We start from the raw sequence: 26646 nt of genomic DNA on the forward strand, positions 1-26646 counted from the left end.
CTGACATCGTCAGAGTTGGAGTAAAAGGAGATCTGGGAGATAGCCTATATAACGACCTGCCTCTGCGCCCGGCTTCTCAAGTGCGTCATTGGCCCGTTGATTGTGCTCATCCGTAATGCACTGATGACGCGCTCGAGAAGCCGGGCGTAGAGGCAGGTCGTTATATAGGCTGGCTCCCAGATCTCCTTTTACTCCAGCTCTGAAGACGTTAGCAGTCTGGCCGATGAAAGCTTAGTGATTTGTTTAAATCATAATTATTGGAGTAGGTTAGAATAATTATAGCAGATTCAGAGACTTGGTTTCTCAGGTACCTATGCTGACAATGAACAATTGCCTTGTGCCATTCCTCATCCTGATGCCCTCCAAGGTGCTCAATATCAAATCCCATCTTCCTCAGCCAGCCCATCTTCTGTTGATGCGTTCTGGGAAATTTGGAGTTAAAATCTAAATGGTACATAGGGCATCAGATTGAGTAAAGCTCCCCAATAGAAATCAGATTAATATTGCCATTTTTCTGTTTAAATCCTATTCAGGTAGAACACAATATATATCTATTTGTACATGCTGACCTTTCTAAGGCTTGGATCACTGATTAAAATCATCATTCACTGCTTCTTTGGTGTTTTTGCGGTTTGTGTCTGATGATTTGTTGAAAGTAAATTGTTGATGAAAAGCTGAGGCGTTAAGTAAAACAGTTTGGTAACCATGGATGAATAAGTGCTATATAGCTGTACTAGAAGGCTTGTGGGGGTAGGAGTGTGCAATCAAAGTGTGAACCCATAACTGAGCATGACACATTGCCACAATGCCTGTGCTGCAACCTCTGTACAAATTCAGAATAGACCTTTCAACCTCATCCTCTATAAAAATGGCTAATGCCAACAAGTGGATTGGGTGACTCTGAGGAAGTTCTGAAAGCAGATTGTGACTTGATATGATGTGATATGAAGGGTTTGCTATTTGAAAGGAAATGCCAGCAACTCAGTTTGACAGATTGGGTTGAGGCAGAGGGAATGTTTTGATCCCTAGCAAAAAATGATATCTAAACCATTTAGGATCTTACTTAAGTTTATAGAATTGCCTTTAGAAGGGCAATCACTTCCTTTTTTACAACCCTGTAATCCCTATTATGGGTAGAGTCGAGGCAACTGAAAAGAGCTGAGTGTTTACTAGCCAGATTCCCTTCCTGATGCCATGTGGAGTTCACAGCAGATTTTTTTTCTTTGTGCCCTAGGAAGGAAACGTCTACCTAGGATTTTGCTTTCAATCTTCTGAGTGGGAGGTGAGCATCTTCAGCACTAGGCCACCATACCTCTCTGTTTAGAAGGGCAATCTCTACAGATGCTTAAACACTAATTCATTACGCCAGATGCTGGGCACTACAAAGATGTATTTTGTGCTATAAAATGAGATATACAATAACCATTTTACGTGTAAATCATTCTGCTTTTTTAAAAAATACGATTTCTTGATATTTAGTTGAATAGAGCTAATGAAAACCTCTCAGCCATATAAGGTACACTGTGATTAATCATAAAGCATTTTGCGTCTTCTTATAACATAGTGGGTCCAATATGCCAATATCCCAGTATTTGCAAACATAGCCAGAATGTTGACACCAAATAGGAGTTATGCAGGGAAGGCAATGACACATGCCTGCATGAGGAGATTTATCCTGCCTACACTGAAGAAGAAATACAGTGATTGTAGAGAAGAGGCAAATTGGCATTCACCTTGATATTATAGCCAACTAGGTAATGGTAGATAGTTCAGACTGACAGCCAGATTTAGAAAAAGAATGCTTTTGCCTGGCCACTTATATCAAAGTGGAATTATTTTCTCATGCAGGGAGAGCAAAAAGCCAAAACGAAAGCAAGCCCGTTAATCCTTTTTGGGGAATGACAACAACTTGTATGCCTTATCATTAAGGTTTCTCCATTTTCCTGACAACAGCTGGGCAATGAAGTAGCAAGACAGCAGTCATCATAGGACAGGGGTAGGCAACCTTGGCTCTTTGATGACTTGTGGACTTCAACTCCCAGAATTCCTGAGCCAGCATGGCTGGCTCAGGAATTCTGGGAGTTGAAGTCCACAAATCATCAAAGAGCCAAGGTTGCCTACCCCTGTCATAGGACAAGGGATCAACTCAGCTCTAACCCACGCCCAAAATGTTAAAATACAGGCAAGGATAGTGAGGAGAGTCAAATAATTATTAGATTACAGTTGGTGGGAACTCAGAAGGTATTTGCTGTCGATATAAAAGGATACATTTCTAGCTATTCTGTAGATTCATATGCATCCACTGGAAAAACATGGGAGTTAAGGCAAAACTCCAACGATGAAGGAAATGAATCAGAATCTCTTCTGAGGAAAAAAAAATGGCAAAGTATCAATTGAACTGTACAAACTAAACCAACAGAGCTTTTGGTCTGGTAACTTGAAAAGATCATTGGAACTGGAATTTTTAAATGCCATTAAGGGATCAAAATCGCAGCATCAAAGGTGAAGAGGGATTTTGGGTAGAACATCAATGTCGGAAAAAACAAATAGTTCAAAAATTTCAAACTACTTGAAATGTTACAGAAGTTAATACTAACAGCACACTTTGCTTAAGATAGTTAAGACTGAAAAGTGCTACTAAATCCTGGGAACTTCTACAGAGGGGAGGATGGCAAAGAAGTGAAGTTGGGGTTTTGGTAATACAGCTGTGACATTTTGACATTTTTGCAAATGCCTTTGATACTTCCCTTTAATTTTTTCTTCTGTATAAAAGTTCGTTCTATTTTTTTTCCCCTTATAATTAAAATGGCTCCTTACCAAATACACAATTTTGGTAGATCTGATTTTTTTTCTAAATGTACAAATCCAGCCCTCAGTTTTTTTTTAAAAAAAAATGCTTCCTCTTTTATTTATTTATAATTCTAATATATATCACCCTCCATCTCATATGTATGACTCTTCAGTTTACAGAAAATTAAAACAAATCTACAACCAATACAATTTAAAACCAAAAAATCCAGAATAAAAACAAATTAAATGTTATAATAAAGTACATAAAACTCACAGGCAAGGTTATCCGGTTCATCAAAACAATCTGTACAGCCCAGTGGTGGAATTCAAATACCTGAACAACCGATTCTCTTATTCGATGCAGGCCTGGGCCTCTGAGGCCTAGAACGGACTTCCGGAAGTGGCATCCATGCACTTCCGATGGGCTGTTCTAGGCCTGGGAGGCTTCCTCCATGCCTCCAAGGCCTAGACTGGACTTCTGGAAGCCAGTCAGTTCTCCAAATGTAGCAAAATATAGCTACCGGATCTACCGAACTGGTGCGAACTGGTTGAATCCCACCACTGGTACAGCCATTGCATTGGCCCTTCTGGGTCCCAATGGTGGTTTGGGCAAAGCAGGATGGGGCCCAGGTGATCACAAGTGGATGATATTCCATAGGGCAGGTGCCACATGTCCCACCAGATGACACTCCCTGGCGAATGGGACCTGAAGCATCCCTCTCTTGCCAGATCTTTGGGATGAATAGATGTAACTGGGGAGAAAAAGTCCTTCAAGTAACCCAGTCCCATGCCAAGTAAGGCTTTTCATTATTCCAGAGGAGAGGAAATATATGCAATCTATTAGGAAAATATAAGAAATTCCCTCCTATCATTCTGTGATTCAAGGCTACCTACAGAGATAAAAGTCAGAATAATAATTTCCATCTGCATGTGGGATTTAGGATGTAACAAATTGGACTTGAGAAAGCTCAACTCACTTCATGCTCAAGGAACAAGTAGCCTGGTAGGACAAGGGAATCAAACATAATCTTTTCTCAACCAGAGATCAACTTTATGGGGAATATAGCATGTGTTCCATTAAAAAAAACAAAAACAAAAATGTGATTTTAGAATACACACATATAAAATACACATGTGATTTCAGAATGATCCACAAGGTTTTTCAAGATATCCATCTATGGTTGGTCCTCATTTAACAAACATTCAGTGATTATTCAAACTGGTGAAATGATGAAATGGTAGTTATGACTTGTCCTCAGAGTTCAAGCTGGCACAGTGCCCTCTGTGAACCTGTAATCATGATCTGGGTTCTTGGCAGCCAGCCTGGATTTCTGTAGCATCCTGTGGTCACTTGATCATGATCTTCTCTGCTGTTTCCCACAAGCAAAGTTAATGGGAAATCTGATAGGAAATCATAAGTCATAATCACATGAGGTCCTCACTTAATGACTCACATTTTCCTGCTAATGGTTAATGGAGACTTCCAGAGCTGCCATTGCTAAGTAGCACAGTCACATGATACCACATTTTGTGACTGCATTGTTTAGCAATGAAAATTCTGCTCCCAATTACTGTAAGTAACTGAGGGCTATCTATATCCTATTGAGTCCTATTAGCAAAAACATAGAAGCATAGAGCTGGAAGGGACCTTGGAGATCTTCTAGTCTTATTCCCTGCTCAGGAGAAGAGTCCTTATTCCATCTTGAACAAATAGTTGTTTTCTTGAAAACTTTCAGCAGTGTAGCACCCACAACTCTGAGAGCCAAGCTCTTCCATTGACTAATAGTTCTCATTGTCAGGAGCTTCCATCCATTGCTTCTTGTCCTGCCCTCAGGTGGTATAAATCAATGACTATTCCCTGTGATAGCCTTTCATATATTGGAAGACAGTTATTATGTCACCCATGAGCCTTCTCTTTGTTAAAGTTTGCTTGTTTCAGGAGGGAGAGAATTACTTGTACACAAATAAAACAATGTATATAATTTACAATTGGCATTCTAAATAACATTACTGTTGGTGAGTGAGATTATTTGGGGAGTTTATGTATATTTTTATGTACATCCATGGGTTGGTTCAAACTGAATATTTAGCTCTTGGTAATTTCAGCATTAAATAGTACAGGGGTGTCAAACTCGCAACATCACGTGACGTGTGGCAACGTATCAAGACTTTTTCTCCATTGCCGGCAATGGGGTGGGCGTGTTTTCAGCATGACGCATCTGGCCTGCAGGCCGGCAGTTTAACACCCCTGAAATAGTAGTTTGAGTTTGTGAATGAGTGTCACATTCTATATTTGAGGACTGAGTTATCATGGAATGAACAACCAAACTACACCTATATAAAGGCAGTGGTGGGATTCAGCAAGTTTGCACTGGTTCGAGAGAACCGGTAGCTAAATTTATCTGAATTCGGAGAACTGGCTGGCTTCTGGAAGTCCAATCTAGGCCTCAGAGGCCTCCCAGGCCTAGAATGGCCCACTGGAAGTGCATGATGCCATTTCTGGAAGTCCGTTCTAGGCATTGGAGGCCCAGACCTGCATCACATAATAGAACCGGTTGTTCAGGTATTTGAATCCCACCACTGTATGAAGGGCCTTACTAGAAGGTAGAAATTTCTTGGCTATCACTCTGAAAACTCCAAGCAAGTCATTGCAAATTAATCTATACTAAAGTAGCATAAGGGTAGGATCTGTATTCTGTAGTACAGTACTGTAGTTATATATCCCCAAAGAACTATGTAAGGGTCCTTTTTGTAGATTTCAGCTCAGTATTCAACACCATCCATTCCTGAAATCCTCCTCTCTAAACTGACTTAGCTGACCACACTTGTGGATAGATTATAAGCTTTCTAACTAATAGGAACAGCAGGTGAAGCTAGGGAAAATCACATCGAACACCCATACAATTAGCACAGGAGTCCCCTAGGGCTGTGTGCTCTTTCCATCACTCTTCTCTCTATATACCAATGACTGCATCTTGAAGGATCCCTCTGTTAAAGTACTGAAGTTTGCAGATGACACAATGGTCACTGGTCTCATTTGAGACAATGAGTCTGCATATAGACAAGAGGTAGATCAACTGGCCCTGTGGCCAGATCAGCCAGAACAATCTGGAGCTGAACACTCTTAAAATTGTAGAGACGATAGCAGATTTTAGAAGAATCTCTCCTATTCTACCACCTTTTACAATATTAGGCAACACAGTGTCAACAGTATCAAATAGAAAACCCAACATTAGAACCATAGTTAAAAAGGAACAACGAAGGCATCAACTCAGAAAGCTCAGGTTGCCCAGGAATCTGCTGATACAATTCTGCAGAGGAATTACGGAGTCTGTCATTTGAACTTCAGTAACTCTCTGATTTGCCACAGCAATCAAATAGGACAGGTACAGACTCCAACAGATAGGACTGCAGAAAAAACAATCGCAACCAGTTTGCCTTCCATTGAGGATCTGTATACTACATGAACCAGGAAGGAGGCACATAATCTATTTCAACCCCTCAGGACGCCACTATATAGCATTGCTGGACAAAACAACTAGACATAAAGATAGTTCCTTACCCTGTGCCATCATTCTCCTAAACATCTAACTGTACTGTCTTATGCCTAAAGATATTTACCCATGTAGTAGGCTTTATTGCTATTATCTTTGTTATCTTCTCATCTTTCTCATCTTCTTGTCTTTTTTACTATCTTCTCCTATTGGTTTCTTATGATTTATCAATTGTTGTTTGTAATTTATGATTAATGATTTTAACTATGACCTATGACCTATTACTTACTGTTTATATGTACACTGTGAGCTTATGTACTGGAGACAAATTCCTTGCATGTCCCATCAAACTTGGCCAATACAGAATTCTATTCTATTCTATTCTATTCTATTCTATTCTATTCTATTCTATTCTATTCTATTCTATTCCATTCCATTCCATTCCATCCCATCCCATCCCATCCCATCCCATCCCATCCCATCCCATCCCATCCCATCCCATCATCTTAAAATGTGACATAGCCAGAGATGTAATTCAAAATCATAGCTGGCTCTTTTTCCTATCTCCTATGCCAAAGATCTTTCCACTTTGCATTTTTCTGTCATCCGATCTATCAGGCCTCTCTGGCATCACTTTTTGCTTCATTAAAAATCTGTCTTATTTTAGTTTTATTTGATAATACTTTTTTTTTCCTTTCCATGAATAAGCTGTTTCTCAGTATATGTGTACATGTGTGTATAGTGTTAATATCCTGATTCATTACTTTTTTACTTATCTGTATTTTTCCATTATGCTTATCTATATTTTTCCATTATTGAGATATCTACTAGAATATTTAAAGATTTCTTAACGCCATCAGCTTCGGTAAATAGGAAAAAAAAATCTATTTTAGATAACAGGAATCATCTAAGTCAGAATAAATCAGTTAAAAGTTCTACTCAATTTGTTTGAATAGAAATAAAAGACAAAGTTGGCCTACTAATATTGACTTTAATATTTTCATTCATTAAGGATAATTTCTTAGAAAAGATGCTCTTTTCATGTGATGAGAGATCCTTGACTAGCAGACTTCTTGACTACACAAAGGCTATGAGTTTGCCTATGAGAATGCCTTGCTTCCACAGACAATCCTGTATGCACCAAAACACCTCTTTAGAATCAAAATACAAATATGTCTGATAGCTGTGTGAGGGAGGGGCAATGACATCACACTCATTATGATGTCATCACAGAGCTTATTTGTGCAGCAATTTGATGTATGCCATGTCATTCCAATGTCCCCTAATAAACACCTATGATATCACTTTAGCTGAAGCTTCATCGCATCAGAATGCAACTGTACATAAACAAATATATGCAGGTCTTTGGTTATTCAGGTTTTCTCCTGTGTCAAATTGGAAGTGTCTTGGAGACTTTTCGACAAAGTCCCATTCATCATCTTCAGGCTGGTGTTTTCGGCTTCGTGCTTCTAGGAACAATGTGTGATCGTAGCTGTTGCTTCCTTTTAACTGCCAGTGGGGGTATGAACTGATTGGATGGGAGCTTGGCTGTGTTCTGATTGGGTGGAGGTGTGTTCTGATTGGTTAGGGGCTTGGCTGTGCTCTGATTGGATGGGGGGTTGACTGTGCTTTGATTGGATGGGGGAGTGTTCTGTTTCGGTGGGGGCTTTGTTGTGCTCGGGTTAGTCTGAGTTGCAGGGGGATTTGAGATGGTGAGCTGTGGGACAAATGAATAGAGTTAGGGTCAAAATTAGAAACTCAAAGTTTCTAGGCTCAAAAGAAAAAAATAGATTTAAATTCTACTATAGATGTACTTCCCCATTCTCATCCATGTTCATCCTTTTGTGTATGACATATGTCCTCCTGCTTTTATGAACCTAACCCAATCACTTAGCTTAATTAGAAATGGGACCCATACAGTATATCCAAAATCTTGTTTTGTTACTTAAATTCATTCAACAAAGTCTTGGCTGCCACATCTCACATTTATGAATGCAGCGTGACATTTTTACAGCCTCTGGCAATTTTCACTTTTGTGCTATACATAATCTTACTGCTGCTTAATGAGCTTACTATCAATTTTTCTGGGATGAAAAATATAACTAACCTCAATTAAGTTGGAGTTCACAGGGCATGTGTAATATTATTACCAGTTTGATCAGAAATTGCCTTGAAAAGAATAATGCATTATTAAAGTTTATACATCTGATAAATATGGGGCATGTAGACACAACACACAAGCACACACATGAAACTGGAATGATGGGTACCCATCATTCCAGTTTCTTGTGTGTTGTGTGTACATGCCCTATATTTATCAAATGTGTACACTTTAATCTGGAATAGAGTATACTACCTGAGACACAGTGTGGTTTCCGCAAAGAGCGTGGCACAGTGGACATGATATTTGCAGCTCGACAGCTCCAGGAGAAATGTCAGGAGCAGAATCGTGAACTATACACCACCTTCGTGGATCTCACCAAGGCTTTTGACACAGTTAGTCGTGAAGGACTATGGCGCATTATGTCGAAGTTTGGGTACCCTGACAGGTTTATTCTGATGGTACGACAGTTCCATGATGGCATGGCAGCTCGTGTTCTGAGTAACAGTGGAGCCTCAGAGGCCTTCCCTGTTACTAATGGCGTTAAGCAAGGCTGTGTGCTGGCACCAACCCTGTTCGGCATGATGTTCTCAGCCATGCTGTCAGACGCCTTTCAGAACAGCTCAGTGGGAATTAATCTGAGGTACAGAACCGATGGGAAACTGTTCAACCTGAGAAGACTTCAGGCTGTCACCAAGGTAAAGGAGACTGTGCTATGAGATCTCCTCTTTGCTGATGACTATGCCCTTCATGCAGGATCGGAGCAGGAAATGCAAGCCAGCATGGACAAATTCGCAGCCACTTGTGACAACTTTGGCCTCTTCATTAACATAAAGAAAACTGAAGTGATATACCAGCCAGCTCCAAAAGCCCAATATCAAGAGCCTATCATCACAGTAAAGGGACAAAAGCTGCAAGCAGTGGACCAATTTACGTATCTTGGTAGTACCCTCTCCCGTGCAGTGACAATTGACATCGAGGTCAACTGTAGAATTGCCAAGGCAAGTTCTGCATTTGGCAGATTGCGGACTAACGTGTGGGACCGCCGTGGAATAAGTTTTGCTACCAAGCTTAAAGTTTACCAGGCAGCAGTGCTAACTACCCTATTGTATGCTAGTGAGACCTGGACAGTGTACAGGAGGCATGTTAGGCAACTGAACTACTTCCACATGACTTGCCTTCATAGAATTCCGAGGATCCAGTGGCAGGATAAGATACCAGACACAGATGTCGTCTCCAGAGCAGGCCTATCATCAGTTTACACTCTGTTGATGAAAGCCAAGATGCGCTGGGCAGGCTATGTTGTAAGGATGCCAGATCATCGCATCCCTAAACAGCTCTTCTATGGTGAGCTGTCTCAAGGAAAGCGATTGCACAGGGGACAAAAGAAGCAGTACAAAGACACGTTGAAAGCTTCTCTTAAGTTCCTGGATATTAACACCATCTCTTGGGAACTTCTGGCGCATGATCGACCAACATGACGCACCTTGGTGTACCAGGGTTGCCAGACATATGAACACAGAAGGACAATCTTGGCACAAGAAAAGCGAGCACTCCGCAAAGCTAGAGCTGCAAATGCTGAAGTAACAGTGTCTACATTTCTTTGTTCAGTATGTGGCAGAACGTTCCGTGCTAACATCGGTCTTATTAGCCACCTACGGACACATCGTTGATGGCCCATAACCCACAAGATATCAAGGTCTTCATCGAAATCGATGGACGAACAACACACTTTAATAATATCTATCCATAGATTTTGGTGGTCTGTGTTGCACACACACAGGAAGTGTCTGCCCATTTATCTTTTGTATCTTAAGAGCCTTGCAAGCATTTTCTTATGTCCTGTTTTCTGCTGTTTTACTTCAACATGGATTCTCCAGAGAAGTACAAATGCTGTTGTGATGACCCATCTTGCCCTTGAGATGTAAAAGATCAAAGAGGTCTTTTATACTGACACAAAGTGGAGAAGAATAAATCCATGTACAGTTCATGCTCTCTTCTCCCGGCTTCTTCTCTGATAAATGGAGAGCAAATGAAGACTCCTTGCTTGGTTCCAGTCCACAGAGAAGCTCAACCCCACCTTCTGGGGCTCTTTTACACACTGATAAAGGAGAGGCTGATAAAATACGTATAGTCAAGGCCATAGTTTTCCCAGTTGCAATGTATGGCTGTGAAAGCTGGACCATAAGAAAGGCTGAGCGCAAAAGAATTGAGGCCTTTGAACTATGGTGATGGAGAAGACTCCTGTGAGTCCCCTGGACTGTAAGGTGATCAAAACGGTCAGTCCTAGTGGAGGTCAACCCTGACTGCTCTTTAGAAGGCCAGATGCTGAAGTTGAAACTCAAATACTTTGGCCACCTAATGAGAAGGAAGGACTCACTGGAGAAGAGCCTAATGCTGAGAAAGATTGAGGGCAATAGAAGAAGGTGACGACAGAGAATGAGGTGGCTGGATGGAGTCACCGAAGCAGTAAGCGTGAGCTTAAATGGATTCCAGATGATGGTAGAAGACAGGAAAACCTGGAGGAATATTGTCCATGGGGTCACGATGGGTCGGACACGACTTCGCAACTAACAACAACAAAGGAGAGGCAGCCTACTTGTGAAGGCTTAAACCAGGAGTTGCCCAAATAGGAAGAAGTGGCTAAAATTGTGTCTTGTTCAAATAACAAGAACCTTCACTAGGCACAGGACTAGGGCAAACATACATGACTGCTCATGAGCAGCTTCAGGGTCAGGTTTAAACACAATCATGTGTACTGAGAAATCATATTATAGTTTAAAAATAAATATTTCATACCAGGAGGGAAGAGGGTAATCCCATCTCAAGGGACGTTGTAATTCCTCATGCTGATTTCTTTGTGTGGGAAGGGAGTTTTATCTGAAATCATAATCAGCATGAAGGTTTAAATTCCTTTTCCTTGTATTGTAGGATTCCAGTGATTGCTACACACACACACACACACACACACACACACACACACACAACACATACACTTTGCTAGTTTAAAAAAGATTCTATAGAGCAGTGGTCTGATTGTTAATCCTTGATGAGCTCCCTCATCCTGGCATGATGGAAACTAGTAGGATTCTTTGCTTTTCTTTAGCTTTACTATTAACTGTAACTTTCCTCCTTTATGTTCTACTTTAGGTGATTTCTAATAGCTTCCAAAGGCACAATTAAAAGTGATACATTATTAACCAATGCGAGTCATCAACTCTGCTTCTTCTGAAGAAGGTGTTCACTGAGGCAGGGGTTTTCTGGATGGATGTTCTTTGATAATGTGGCTCCTGCTGCCTTGTATTGAAGATTGTAACTGATACGGTGTAAGGACCCACCCCACTTTGCATCTTAAGAAGACAGAACTCTTGGAATAATTCTTCCAACAGGAATCCTTTATTAAGAGAAAATGGTTGCAGGCATGCTAGACAGGACTTGGGGTTCAAGCTCTCCCATTCAAGGTTTTAAGGGGTTCCCCAGTAGTCCCACCCAATCAACCCCCCTTCCAGTGACAGTTTCAAGTATCACAATTCCACCCCCTTTCTTCCGTCTGGATGGAGACTTCAGATAACTACATGAAAGGCAAATACCCTTCTTTGTTACAATAAACACACATTCAGCATTCAGCTCATTGAAGTGTACTGAAGGAAGTGAGGGCCATAAAGCCCCTTTGTTCTCCCCCTTCTCTCCCTCTGATGGCAGAATCCAGAGAAGGCAGAATTGGGAGCTTCTATATCTGATAATTAAAGATGAAATATAATTGGATTCTGACATACGGGTTGAAAAGGATAGCTTTTCCTGTAACTGAAAATGTTCCCTAAAGACATGTCATTGGCCGTCTTCAACTCAACCTAATTTCTTAATCTAAAACAATAAGAAAAAATCATTTTCAATTTATCTTTTCTTGATTACACTGCACGTAGCGATAACAAATGTGGTACAGTATCGATAGGGCACTTAAATGGCTGGTTTCCACGTTCAGTTCTCTGCCACATTAAAAAAGAGGTTTGAAAGCTGTAGCCCAGTGGTAGCGAATCTATGGCAAGTGTGCCAGAGGCGGTACGCGGAGCCCTCTCTGTGGGCATGCGCCATCGCCCCAGCACACGTGGTCTCTAAAAGTTCACCATCACTGGCCTAAGGCTAGCCAGCCTGGAGCCGCCATTGGGGAGCCCAGCATCCCACCGCCAGATACCCCCTGGATCTCCCCCAACCCTGGATCTCCCCCAACCCATAAGCAACATCAAGGTGGCCACGCTCACCCCAGCCATGCCCACCCAATCTGCCATGATTACTGCAGCCACACGCATCCAGTGGCCACACCTACCCAGTCTGCCAAGTCCACTGTAGCTGCACCTGCCAAGTGTGCCACACTCACCCGGCACCCGGCGATACATAAGTGGGTTTGGGTTGCAGTTTGGGCACTCGGTCTCTAAAAGGTTTGCCATAACTGCTGTAGCCCTTCTTCCGTCGCAGTTTTGCAGCAGAGGAAGAAGGTGGAAGTGATGATTATGGGACTGGAGGCTAAAGCATATAAGGAACAGTTCCTGGAATTGGGTATGCCTAGTTTAACAAAGAGAAGGACGAGGGGGGACATCATAGCAATGTTCCGATATCTCAGGGGCTGCCACAAAGAAGAGGGAGTCAAGCTATTTTCCAAAGTGCCTGAGGACAGGACAAGAAACAATGGATGGAAACTAACCAAGGAGAGAAGCAACCTAGAACTAAGGAGAAATTTCCTGACAGTTAGAACAATTAACCAGTGGAACAACCTGCCTCCAGAAGCGGTGAATGCTCCAACACTGGAAGTTTTTAAGAAGAGACTGGACAGCCATTTGTCTGAAATGGTATAGGGTTTCCTGCCTGAGCAGGGGGTTGGACTAGATGACCTCCAAGGTCCCTTCCAACTTTATTATTATTAATATTAGTATTAGTATTATTATATATGTAAGCCAGCAATTTTCAAGTCACGTTCCTGCCAATGTCATGGTTCCTCAGAAGATCGGGGAAATGATCCGTAATATTACCCAGCCTTCCCCTAAAGACAGATGGCCACTTTTGAAGTTAGAAATGTGTGATATGTTCCAAGTTGGCTTTAAATTAACTAGGAAATGTGGCATTTTTAAAAAGAAAGAATTTGGCTCAGATCTTCTTCCATCGGAGAGCTTACAAACTGTTTTCCCATTCTTCATAATATCCCAGACTTTTTTCTACCAATCCCCTATCTTCAGGCCATTTTCACTTTTCTTACTTTTTGAGCTAAGAATAACTGTGACAAAAACAAAGAGCCAACTGGCTGAACTTCAACCAGGGAGAGTTCATATCTCCGTTTGACCATGGAGGTCAGCAACCGATTTTGAACCAGTTATTTCCCATCAGTTCAACTTATTCATAGGTTTGTGGGCTCAAATGGGGGAAGCCCTCCTTCAGGAAAAGTGGAACTTACATTTAGTAAATAAAAGTGATTGATGACAATGATAAGGTGACCAACTTTTTTACAATGAAAAGGAGGACACAAATAAATTGAAGAAAAAAAATAGCGTAAATAAAAAAAACATTTTATTCATTGCAACAATAATACAGACAACTTGCATGTGCAAAGTTTGCCAGCCGAGTGTTTTGGCGCGCACAGCAGCAATTCCTATTGGCTTTCGAAAGCCAATAGTGGGAGTAACACAGTTCATGCAAAAGTTAAAAAAAAAACACATCAAAAAAGGTGCCAAAACGCTGTTCTGAGCATTCTATGAGGGGAAGGTGGCGAGGTGGCGCAGCAGTTAAAGTGTAGTACTGCAGGCCACTTTAGCTGACTGTATTCAGCAGGTCAGCGGTTCAAATCTCACCGGCTCAAGGTTGACTCAGCCTTCCATCCTTCCAAGGTAGGTAAAATGAGGACCCAGATTGTTGGGGGCAATGTAAATATATATATACATTGCTTACTAGTGTACACCGCTTAGAGAGTGCTTGCGCTTAAAGCGGTATATAAGTCTCATAAATAAAATAAATAAAAAAGCCCTGCAGATTAGTCTTCAAATATCGAAAAGGAGGACATGAAGGAGGACACTTTTTGAGGGAGGACAGAACTTACAAAAGGAGGACTGTCCTCCCTAAAGGAGGACGGTTGGTCACCTTAACAATGAGACATGATTTTTTTTTTTCTGCATCAGTGAAACTTTAGAAATCATAGCCGTTTTTAAAAATACTTCTAGTCATACAAGAGCAAGTCTGGGCCAAGCCACTGTGAATCTGAAAGAGCTAAAAATGCTCATTTTCAATGATATGGCTGGCTTCATAGATCTGGAAGGAACTATTTGGAAAAGCTGTGTAGCAATCTGAACTGGAGAGAGAATAAGTTATTCTCAGCCCATTGGGGGCTCACTTAGCACCTGTTGGCACCTCCTTGTAGCAAGTACACATCTTTCTGGGATTTCATAAACTCAGCTGCAGGAGGCCAGGAAAATAAATGACTTTTTCAAGGAGAACGCTGCTGTGCTTTCAATCATCTTTTCCCCTTAGAATCTAGATTGCTTTAGAGCTGTACTAATTAAACCAACAAATCCCACCCTTTTATCAGTGCAGGAATCCAAATGAAACATCCTTAACAGAAATTGTCTGGCCTCCACTTAAACGCATCCTGTGAAAGGAAGTACACTGAGTTTCTAGGTTGCTTAATAATTTATGAGATTTTATAGGCTGCTCCAATCTGTTCTGACTCCAGTTTTCTTACTCAACTGCCCTCACTGTTGGGTACTTCCTCTCTGTGAGACGTATCTCCATCAAGGTCATCTTTACTTGTCTACATCTGGAGAAGATTGAAGGGCAGGCTGAGGAGGGTCTGAAGAGTAAATGATGTTTATGATTCATGGCATGGCTGGAGGTTTGGATTGGATTTGACATTTTTATCCACTTATCAAGCCTTTCCCAAGGAGTTAGGATAGGCAGAAGTTGTTGTTTGACGGTAATGAAGACATTGTCACAGGATGTAAGTAAAGCTCCAAGTAAAGCTGACTTTTGCAATTGATTGATGGCAATTTTGTCAATGCTGATGGTGTTCCAGTTGTTCTGGGAGAGCACCCAAGATCCCTATTATTATTGGTACTTTCTTTGTTTTGTTTTGCCATTAACAGTTCTTTCCACCACAGTCCTGGGAGCAAAATACAGGAAAACCCCATATGAAACCTAATACTGCCCCTGTGATATAGATACCAAAGAAACCACAGCCCATGGTCTTCTGCATTGTCGGTTCTACAGGGACATTCACCATGATATGATTATATTTCTTTTATTTAAATTTCCAGGGCATTCTGATAGCTTTTATCTGCACCCTCTGTCAAATAATCAAGATAAATTTATTATTCTAAAAGTATCAAAATTTTGTATATTATGTGTAATGCCTGCTGTCTCCAGGTACTGCCAGGTCCACTATGTAGACATTTTTTTGTCTTTCTTATTGGCAGTTGTTAAGTCTGAGATCTTAACAACATATGCTTGTCTGTTTGAATTCTAAAATCCTAGAGCACTTTAGCTTCTTAATTTTCAATTACTTTGTCTATTTTATGGCCCCATCGGTTCTTGCTTTCATGTAAATAGTATTTCTTGCAGATTTTCCATTGCGCCATTGTTTCTACTTTGTCATGACATTGTTTGTAATCCACATGTGTGATCTTCTTGCAGCAGGTAACTATGTAGTCTACTGTTTCTTCAGCTTATTCGCAGAGGTGACATTTAGTATCTGTGGCTGTCTTCTCAATTCTGGCTTTATATATAATTGTTCTTAATGCTTCATCTTATGCAGCCAGAATTAGCCCCTCAGTCTCTTTCTTCAGCTTTTTTGTTCTTAGCCATTGCCAGATCTTGTTATCTTTTTAATGTACTGATCATGCAAAAGATTTCCTTGTCTCTTTTCTATTCTTTACTTGGTCTTTCTTGTAAGCCTGTTTGGTCTCTCCATTACTCAGTAATCCTTCCTGGTATATTAGATTCAGTGCAGCTTCTTCATTGTCCTTCAGATATTCTTCCAGTGACCTTTTTTCTTCTTCAACTATCTGCTGTACTTGCAACATTTTACACCCATCCCTTTTTCCTTCGTAAGTAGAGTCTGTCTACATCAGTGGTTCTCAACCTGTGGGTCAGGACCCCATTTGGGGTCGAACGACCATTTCACGGGGGTCACCAAACAACGCAGTCCGCCATTTCCCCCCCCCTTTTCCTTAGCTGTGCTATTCCCTTCTATTCTATTGGCTTTTGAAAGCCAATAGAATAGACTCTCTTGAATAGAGTCTAATTCTATTGGCTTTCAAAAGCCAATAGGAATTGTCCAGGCTGTCTCTGCCCTACTGAGCCCACCAAAAGTCCCATTCTGCAAACAGTGCTGCACCAGTTGAGTAGTCCTCGACTTACGACCGGTTGAGTAGTCCTCGACTTACGACTGGTTGGGGGTCGCGGCATTAAAAAGGTCGAGAACCACTGGTCTACATGTCTGCATAGATGAAGATCATGATTCGTTGTCATTATTTTTCTGCCCTTCCTATCTAGGATTTTTCTGTGTGAGTCCAGTTCGCCATTCTAGCTGGGCATCTAATTCCTTCAGTTATTTTTACACACACACACACACCCACCCACACACACCCACACACACAAACACACACACACACTATTGAGCAGCAATTCCATTTCAGATGGTGTTTCTCTATATAGCTTCATATTGTCCTTGTATAGGAGTGAACTAACCTGGCAAATATTTTTCATGTTTGATAGCTATGGTTTGATTTGTTCAATATTGTTGACAGAGAAATCAGTGCAATGACAAACAGTAGTGATGATAGTGAGTCTTCTTGAAAGGTTCCTCTTTCGATATTAACCTCTCCCAGTCTCTCACCATTGACTAGCAACGATGTCTCCTATTGTTACACAAAGCTTCTGATCTTTCTATTGATTCTTGTTTTTTCCAGGCACTTGATTATTCAATATTCGGCAGAGAGTTGAATGCCTTCTTGTAATCAATCCAAGCTATATTTAAGTTGGTCTTCCTTCTCTTGCAGTTTTACAAAATTATTTTGTCAGTTAGGAGCTGATCTTTTGTTCCTATGTGGTGTGAGTGTTTTCTTTCGGCTAGGGAAGGTGTCTGCAACCTTGACAACTTTAAGACTTGTGGACTTCAGCTCCCAGAATTCTGGGAGCTGAAGTCCACAAGTCTTAAAGTTGTCAAGTTTGCAGACCCCTGTGGCTAGGGGGAAAGAGCTTGGGTGTGTTGGACTGGATCAGCTACCACACCAATTATGGTAGCAATTTGAAAGTTGTTGGCATGAAGATAATTGGTCTGTAGTTTCCTAGTGTTGCCCCTTCATTTGGACCTTTCATAGATTTTGCTAGGTGTTAACCCATTCTCAATTTTATATCAGTTCTCAAACTTCCTTGCTACTTTCACCATCTTTTCTGTTGTTATTACAACTTTTTTTCATTTTAACTTTTTTATTCTTATCAACCTCTCTTATCCAAGTTGTGTTTTTGTTGTATTTTTTCGGGTTGTCCCATAGCTGCGGCCAAAACTGCAGACATTTTTCTTTGCACACATCATAGTTCCTCTTCCTCCTTTTCTATAATTTTAAATTTAGCCTAGGTTAGTTGGAGGAAAGAAATATAAAGCTCATTCCTGATGTTTAGGCAAATCATCCTTATTCTCCCACATGCAAACTGAAAAAATGCTTCTCATATATATATATATATATTCTGAGGTTTTTGCAGGTGTTTGTATGTAGGTCTTTGGTTATTCGGGTTTTCTCCCACGTAAAATTGGAAGTGTCTTGGTGACATTTCGACGAAGTCCCATTCGTCATCTTCAGTCTGGTGTTTTCGGCTTCGTGCTTCTAGGAGCAAGCGCTTAGCTGACGAACAACACCTAAAAACCGAACTACACACTCTCACCAATGTACTAACATCCAATGGATTCCAAAGAAATAAGATTACAAACCTAATCCAAAAAGAAACCCCCACTAAAATCCAAGACAAAGAACAAGAAAACGGCAAAGCCCTCCTCCCATACATAAAAGGCATCACAGACAGAATCAGTAAGATCCTCCATAAACACAACATCAAAACAGCATTCTGCACAAACAGAAAAATATCCACCATCCTTAGAAACCCCAAAGATAAAATTGAGTTAGAAAATCAAGGAGTATATGAAATCCCATGCACTGCTTGTCCCAACACATACATCGGACAAACCAACAGAAGAATAACTGCACGCATTGAAGAACATAAGAACTCAGTCAAAAAAGAGGAACCAACATCTTCCCTGGTCCAACACCTTAAAGCTACAGGACATGAAATTGACTTTAAAAAGACCAGAACCATTGCCAAAAGTGAACATTTTAATAACAGAATAATCAGAGAAGCCATCGAGATAGAAAAACACCCACACAGCATGAACAAGCGAGATGATACCTCCCGCCTACCAGCCATTTGGAAACCCGCCCTTATTGACAAACGACTCCCTAACACAAAAAAATGATACCAGACCCACACTCACAAAAACCACACAGGATGTCACCACCACACATCCACGCAAAAAACAAACCCAAAGCCACACCGATGATGAGGCATGACCACAAACCAGAAGCCAGACCACAGCTGCATCATTAGCCACTTTAAACCCCTCCAATCCATACATGAAGCAAACTGACACCCTCCATGAAGATGAGGCACGACCACGAACGCAAAGCCAAAAAATAGCAAGGCTGCCCAAAATCTTAACCCCCCCTGCAACTCAGACTAACCTGAGCACAACCAAACGAACACTCCCCCAGCCAATCAGAGCACAGCCAACCTCCCAGCCAATCAGAGCACAGCCAAGCCCCTAACCAATCAGAACACACCTCCACCCAATCAGAACACAGCCAAGCTCCCACCCAATTAGTTCATACCCCCACTGGCAGTTAAAAGGAAGAAACAGGTAAGACCACACATTGCTCCTCGAAGCACAAAGCTGAAAACACCAGCCTGAAGATGACGAATGGGACTTCGTCGAAACGTCGCCAAGACACTTCCAATTTTACGTGGGAGAAAACCCGAACAAAGACCTATATATATATATATATATATATATATATATATATATATATATATATATATACACAAAGAAAAAGAAATCTAATCAAAGAAAAAGGAAAAACTACAAGAAAAGAAAAAACAGTTGAAGAAAAATAGAAAAAAAGAAATATCTAAAGAACCGGCTTCCAATATTTTTTACAGCAGTTATAAGTACAAATATATTTTAATCTTTCTCTCAAAGGTTACATGTGACTCTCTTCTTTCTGTAAACTATTGAATCAAATCATCAAAACCATAAATCACAAGTTCATTTTTCTCATTTTTACACAAAAAAGTCCATAAGAGACTTTCAGGCACCAACATCCCAAGCTGAATTGCTAATGCTACACTTCCCCAAAAAAACATTAAATAAATAGAAAAAAGGGGGAAAGAGCTCACTTTGCACAGTGCTGTTTAAAGTATTATCTGCCAGATCATTGTGTTAAAACATTAAATTTCCCATTGCTGCAAATCTACAATACATGAATAGAATTTGTGCTGGTAAAGGAGCTTTGATAACAAGATTATGTTACAATAAATTTTAGCTTATGCACAAGTTCATGTTTCAAATTAGTTTTCACCTGTTGCTAATATTAAGATCATAATCTGATAAATTCAAATCACTCAAATTAAATTGCAAAGTGCACTGTAAACAAGCAAATGGTAGAAAGGATTGAGCTCTTATAACAGATCTGACTAACATTATATTGCTGCCATTATAATATCACCTTTCAGATGAGTGCACCACATGCTGCTAAGTCTAGGTATATTTTGAATGCAATTGTGTGCAACTTGTCAGAAGTAATAATTCAGAATCCTTTATTTAAACATTAGAGCCTGTGAAGCTTGTTGGTAGGGCTCATTAAAAATGTGATACTAGTGTAGTTAATCCATAAATATCTGCAGAATTCAATCTGATCGCATTGAAGTACAGTATATATTCAAAAAACAATGGAAACCAGCAAAAAGATCATGAGCTACAACAGGAGATGCTAGAAGAGGATAAGATTGGACCTTTAAAGAGAATTTAGGGAACCTATCCAGCCTAGATGAGTTCAAATCACTAGGACCAGATGGATTACACCCCAAGGTTCTCAAGGAACTGGCAGATGTGATCTCAGAACCACTGAACTATATTTTTCAAAGATCCTGGAGCACTGAGGAACTACCAGAGGATTGGAAAAGAGCTGATATAGTTCCCATCTTCAAAAAAGGAAGAAAAAAATGGATCCAGGAAATTACAGACCTATCAGCCTGACCTCAATACCTGGGAAGATTTGGAAAAGATAATCAAACAACGAATCAATGAACACCTAGAGGCAAACAAAGTCATTACTAAAAACCAACATGGGTTTGTCAAAAACAGATCATGCCAGACAAACCTTATTGCGTTCTTTGACCAAGTGACAAAATTAGTGGATCAGAGGAATGCTGTGGATATAATTTACTTGGATTTCAGTAAAGCATCTGATAAAGTAGATCACAACCTACTACTCGATAAGATAGGAAAATGTGGGTTAGACAGCATCACCACCAGATGGATTCATAGCTGGCTGACCAGCCGTACTCAGCGTGTGGTCCTCAATGGAACCACATCTACATGGAGGGAAGCATGTAGTGGGGTGCCCCAGTGCTCTGTTCTGGGTCCAGTGCTCTTCAATATCTTCATCAATGATTTGGACAAGGGGATTGATGGGGAACTCATCAAATTTGCAGATGACGCCAAGCTGGCAGGAATAGTCAACACTCCAGAAGACAGGCTTAAGATACAGGAGGATCTGGACAGACTTGAACACTGGGCATTATCTAACAAAATGAAATTCAATGGGGAAAAAAGTAAGGTTCTACATTTAGGCAAGAAAAACCAAATGTACAGGTATAGTATAGGGGGTACCTTGCTCAATAGTAGTAACTGTGAGAGGGATCTCAAAGTCCTAGTGGACAATCACTTAAATATGAGCCAGCAGTGTGCTGCAGCTGCCAAAAAAACCAACACAGTGCTGGGCTGCATTAACAGAGGGATAGAATCAAGATCACATGAAGTATTAACACCACTTTACAATGCCTTATTAAGGCCACAGTTGAAATACTGCATCCAGTTTTGGTCACCACGATGTAAAAAAGATGTTGAGACTCTAGAAAGAATACAGAGAAGAGCAACAAAGATGATCAGGAGACTGGAGACTAAAGCATATAAGGAACGGTTGCTGGAATTGGGTATGTCTGGTTTAATGAAGAGAAGGATGAGGGGGAATATGATAGCAGTGTTCCAATATCTCAGGGACCACCACAAAGAAGAGGGAGTCAAACTATTCTCCAAAGCGCCTGAAGGCAGGACAAGAAGCAATAGATGGAAACTAACCGAGAGAAGCAACCTAGAACTAAGGAGAAACTTCCTGACAGTTAGAACAATTAACCAGTGAAACAACCTGCCTCCAGAAGAGGTGAATGCTCCAACACTGGAAGTTTTTAAGAAGAGACTGTACAGCCATTTGTCCAAAATGGTGTAGGGTTTCCTGCAGGGGGTTGGACTCGATGATCTCCAAGGTCCTTTCCAACTTTATTATTGTTGTTGTTGTTGTTGTTGTTGTTATTATTATTATTATTATTATTATTATTATTATTATTATTATTATTATTATTATTATTATTCTGCAAACTATAACCTTGATGTTTTGCAATGCTAACTCCGGGTGTAAACCTCCAGTGTATAGCCTATGTGCAATGGACAGCATAACTGTTAAAAACTTAGATCTTCTCTAATGAATTATGATCCTTATAAATACAGAGCTAGCACCATTGAGCTCTGGCTTTAGCATTAAATATCTTTAGGGCTGCTGATAAAAGCTGTCTCCCTGTGGTCCTGTAAAATCTAAGAATAGCAACACTGGGGTCTCTGAGCAATCTCCATTATATTTTTTCAAGTATCCCTTCCACAAACTAGATTCCTGGAAAACAGACTTCGAATATTTAAAAAGCTTCACCTGTTGGGTATGATTCCTGTTCAAATTTCACTTGTAAACTTAGAATGCTATGTGAAGAGTAACACATTTGCCTCGGATGATTAATGACTACTAGGAAGTGATGGCTGGAAGGATTCCCTTCAGGCTCATTAGGGTTCCTGAAAAAGCTGTCAGAACATCCAAATACATGAACGTGGAAAGGTGCTTATTGGCTAATCGACTGGATGCTAAGAATGCATGTAATCTTTTGAAATTTATTGATTTTCAAGGGTAACAAAAACAGCATTTAGTATGTATGTGGAGGGGGTGTTCATCTTAAATGTTCATTTTCCTTGCAATGGGATTACGTGCAAGATGGAAGAAAAGGAGAAGCAAACATGGTGGAAAGCACTTGGGGCAGCAGTCCTTATTCTACTTTAAAATATTTATGAAGAAAGAGAAGATGATAAAGGAAACAGAAGGAAATGTGTTATAGCCATTTGATTTCAAAAATGAAGAATCGAAGAAAATAAGCTTTGAACAGTACCTGAACATGAAGTAACCCTGCTCCAAAACCCATTCCAGAAAAGGAAGAACTGGTTGTGATCAGACTATATGAAATACTTTTGATCAGGAATTTGGACATGTTGAATTCAAGGCAGTTGAAAACTGATTTCTGTTTTGATAAATCATAATAAACATTTTTCCAGTACTCTAGAAAACATGAGGCATTAGAAATTTAAGAAAGATATAAATACAACTTTCCTTGCTTGTTCAAATGGTAAAACACATCCAATACATTTCCAGATGTCAGAGGGGCTATTTTTTCACTGTGACATTGATAGTGATGGCCATTCCATGGTGCCTTTGTAATATAATAATAATAATAATAATAATAATAATAATAATAATAATAGCAACAACAACAACTTTATTGTCACTTTGAAAGTACACCAATCAGCATACATCAAAATGAAATTTCGTCGCATACAGCTCTCAAAGTGTCACCACGTCCAATATACATTGCTTGTTCATGGCCAGCTCAAGTTTCAGATCGTCCATTTTAGCCTCTAGGGAGCGAAAGATGGCAAACAGGACAGATGGAAACAGAGCTCCATGTGGATTATCCCTCAAATTAGTTTGTATTCTTGCACAACAAGCTCGCCTCCCTTTCTTTTTCTGATCCTGTCTCTTCCACCTTTTCCTTAAAGAGGCCTCACTCCTTTTGGCCCCTGGAGAATGTTGTCCCCGCCACCAACTCCTCCAAAAGCCTCTCTCCCATCCTCTGGGCCTGCCGACAGCCTCATCCAGTTCCTTCGCTCCATAAGCCCCAGGACCTCTCCTCCTCCTCTGCCTCCTTTGGAAACAGCCCTTATTTGCAATAGAATCCATCGCTGGGCCAGCAGTCAGATCTTGCTGCCGGCAGAACAATTTCAAACAGCACCAACGACTTTTAACGGTCTCACCAACAGTTCCGAAACAGCTAGAAACTCGCCATGCCAGCAAAGATTTTCAGTCGTATGTTGTATGTTACCTTAATTCCACCACATTGCTCAAACACATTAAAACCTTCCCGATCATGTGGCCTATATCCCTTATATCCCTCCCATAACTCTTCACCTTATATAATATAAGTATAATATGCCATGAGATACAGTATGACAGCCAGCAATGGGTTTTTTTGTGCTGGGGGAACCTTATAGCAGGACAGCCATATTAGTTTACGTAGCAAAAAATTAAGAATTGGGTAGCATCTTTTCTAACTAACAAATCTGATTGAAAGACTTTTGTGAGCTGCATCTTACTTCATCAGGTGGATAGAGTGATACCAGGAAAGGAAAATAAATAATAAGACTCGTCCTGACTTAGTGTTGAGTGAAGAAATTGTAATAAAGTGTCAGAAAAAAGATAATTCTCCAAGAAAGGTGAAGCTGAGCATGGAAACATCCTTCTTCAGTTCTTCCTACCTACAGTCTGTTGTCCTTTTTTGTTTAGAGAGAATTTTACATTGTGATTATATTAATAGTATCTCAGTCCTTTGGTTAACTGGATATAATCTTTTTCCTCATCTCTGCCAGGATTAAGGAACAAATTAAGTGTAGATGCTATAGTTATTATCATACTCTTCTTAGGAGGCTCTCTCTTTGGAGGATTTAGAAGATTATGGGCAACAATTAGGTTTTATATTCCCTCAGAGTTTTGGAGCTACTCCCAAAGACACCAGACAGAGTGTTTAATTCAGTACAAAACTGCCATCTGAGTCACAGGTGGGATTCTTGACCACTTGACTGTAAAATATCCATTTATATTTCTAGTTGGCTTTTCAAAAGTTGCATGTTAGTATTTTTCTAACTAGCTGTCCTTTTTCTGTTGAATTAACTCAGTCTGACTTTTTGAGGCCCTCATTTGTGCTGAGTGGGCATAATGTTATAGTAAGCAACACTGAATGCTGATATCTGAAGTTTGGTCTGATACCCCTCAGCCCATTTAAGCATGTCCTTAAGGCTGTGTACCAGTTTCATACAATTCTTTGATTTTATGGAATTTAATTCTTGTTTAATTGAAGGTATAGTGAAAACATGGCAATCTGGACTCAAAGTAATTGAGTCCAAATCGCCATGTTTCCACTATTCTTGAGGTGATGAATTTCAGTTCAACAAGAACTAAATCCCATAAAAATAGATTCTCAGAAATTATTCCTAAATTCTCAAAATAGATTTTCTTCTGTTGTTCAATCTCCCTCTCCAGTCCTGCTTTCTTCTTCAACAGTTTAAAAGGAACCATCTGGATATATTTTATTTTGCCTCTTTGTAGCATGCATGTGCGCGCGTGCGCGCATGTTTACACACACACACACACACACACACACACACACACACGGTACAAGCTAATCATTGACTAAGAAATACTTTTATTAAACTCCCTACAGCTGAGATAATAGCAAACACAGAGGACATTAATGAAGTTCCTCTTATTCTGTCTAGCAAAAAAATACTAGTGTATAATGGTTCTGGGGTGGTTTAAGGTCTCCTGGGGATTGTGAGCAAATAATGATAGATCAGGAGTTCTTGTCCCATTTTGAGTGCTCATCCTGTATGTTGGAAGTTTTAAGTCTGCAGAGAGTAAAATGAAAAAAAAAAAAAAGCCTCAAGTGTTGCTTGTTTGCATCTCTATTTAGTCCTTCTCTGAAAGTAAGCAAAGAATCAGGAGAGATATTATGCCTAGACAAACTATATGTAAATAATTGTTATTTTTGCTTCTAAATAAACAAGATAAACAGCATTAAAGCATGGTTCTATATGTCTATACACTCAGACTTTGAAGCAATTGACTGTTGTAATGCTTCTAAGTAGGGAAGTATAAAATTACGACCATACAGACTTTATCTTTATATCTTTACCTTCATAAATATTCTTCTGATGCATAATCTTTGCAGATAGGGTTTTGTTGTTGTTGTTTGTTTGCTTCTCACTTTAGTGAAAAGCAGCAGGCCACAGACATTTCCTTGCATTTGGACATATGCTACTATTTTACTAATGCAATAGAGAGCTTGAATGAGATTAATGAAGGAAAATGTGCATAGCATTTTTATCAGGTTCGTGTCAGTCTGAACGCCAGGAACACTGTTCCACACAATTTTAAATAAATGATTTAGGTGAGAGAGAAATATTGAACGAGATGCCAGTCTGAAAGCTAGCTGGCATATTCTCATTTTGGGATGATGAAAGCGGCAATAAACTGGATCTTGGATGAGAAGTATATTAATCATCCAGGATTGGCCCTAGCACTAGGTATACACACAATGAAGGTTTGTTCTCTAATCGTGTTCTATACTTTTAAAATGAGTTTTAGATTTTTTTAAAAAGATTGAGCAATATAAAATATGTAGAAATAGTGGTAGATAATATCTGCAGGTGTTGTAAAAATGCTAATGCATGAATTACAATATTTTAGTCAAGGGAAATCCTTTGTTTGAATTTCATAATCATTATGATGAATTCAGTGGGTAGCCTTCAACAATTTCTGAGTGCTCTATCCAATCTATTGAACAAAAAACACGTAGCAGTGCCATGACTGTGTCACTAACTAGACTACTGCTGCCCCAGTCATGCTTAGCAGATGCCATCCCACTCCCCTCCCCATCCATTTTGTTAGCTATCTAAGGGGCTGCTTATGCCAAATATGTCTTAAGCCAGAGGTCTTCAAACCTGGCCCTTTTATGACTTGTGGACTTCAA

At 40.1% G+C, this 26646-nt stretch overlaps 1 long non-coding RNA gene across 1 annotated transcript in view; it reads right to left on the minus strand.

Moving 5' to 3' along the window:
* Positions 1-567: 567 nt before the first annotated feature.
* LOC120299637 overlaps positions 568-26646 on the minus strand; it is a 29985-nt gene continuing 3906 nt past the window's right edge. The window contains exons 2-3 of the long non-coding RNA XR_005554457.1: positions 2269-2364; positions 568-674 (exon numbers count right to left, since the gene is read on the minus strand). This is a non-coding gene — a long non-coding RNA (uncharacterized LOC120299637). The remainder of the gene's footprint in view (positions 675-2268; positions 2365-26646) is intronic.

This window comes from Crotalus tigris, unplaced genomic scaffold (genome assembly GCF_016545835.1).
Source record: "Crotalus tigris isolate CLP2741 ecotype Arizona unplaced genomic scaffold, ASM1654583v1 scf7180000024304.1987388, whole genome shotgun sequence".
Taxonomy (NCBI): Eukaryota; Metazoa; Chordata; class Lepidosauria; order Squamata; family Viperidae; genus Crotalus; species Crotalus tigris.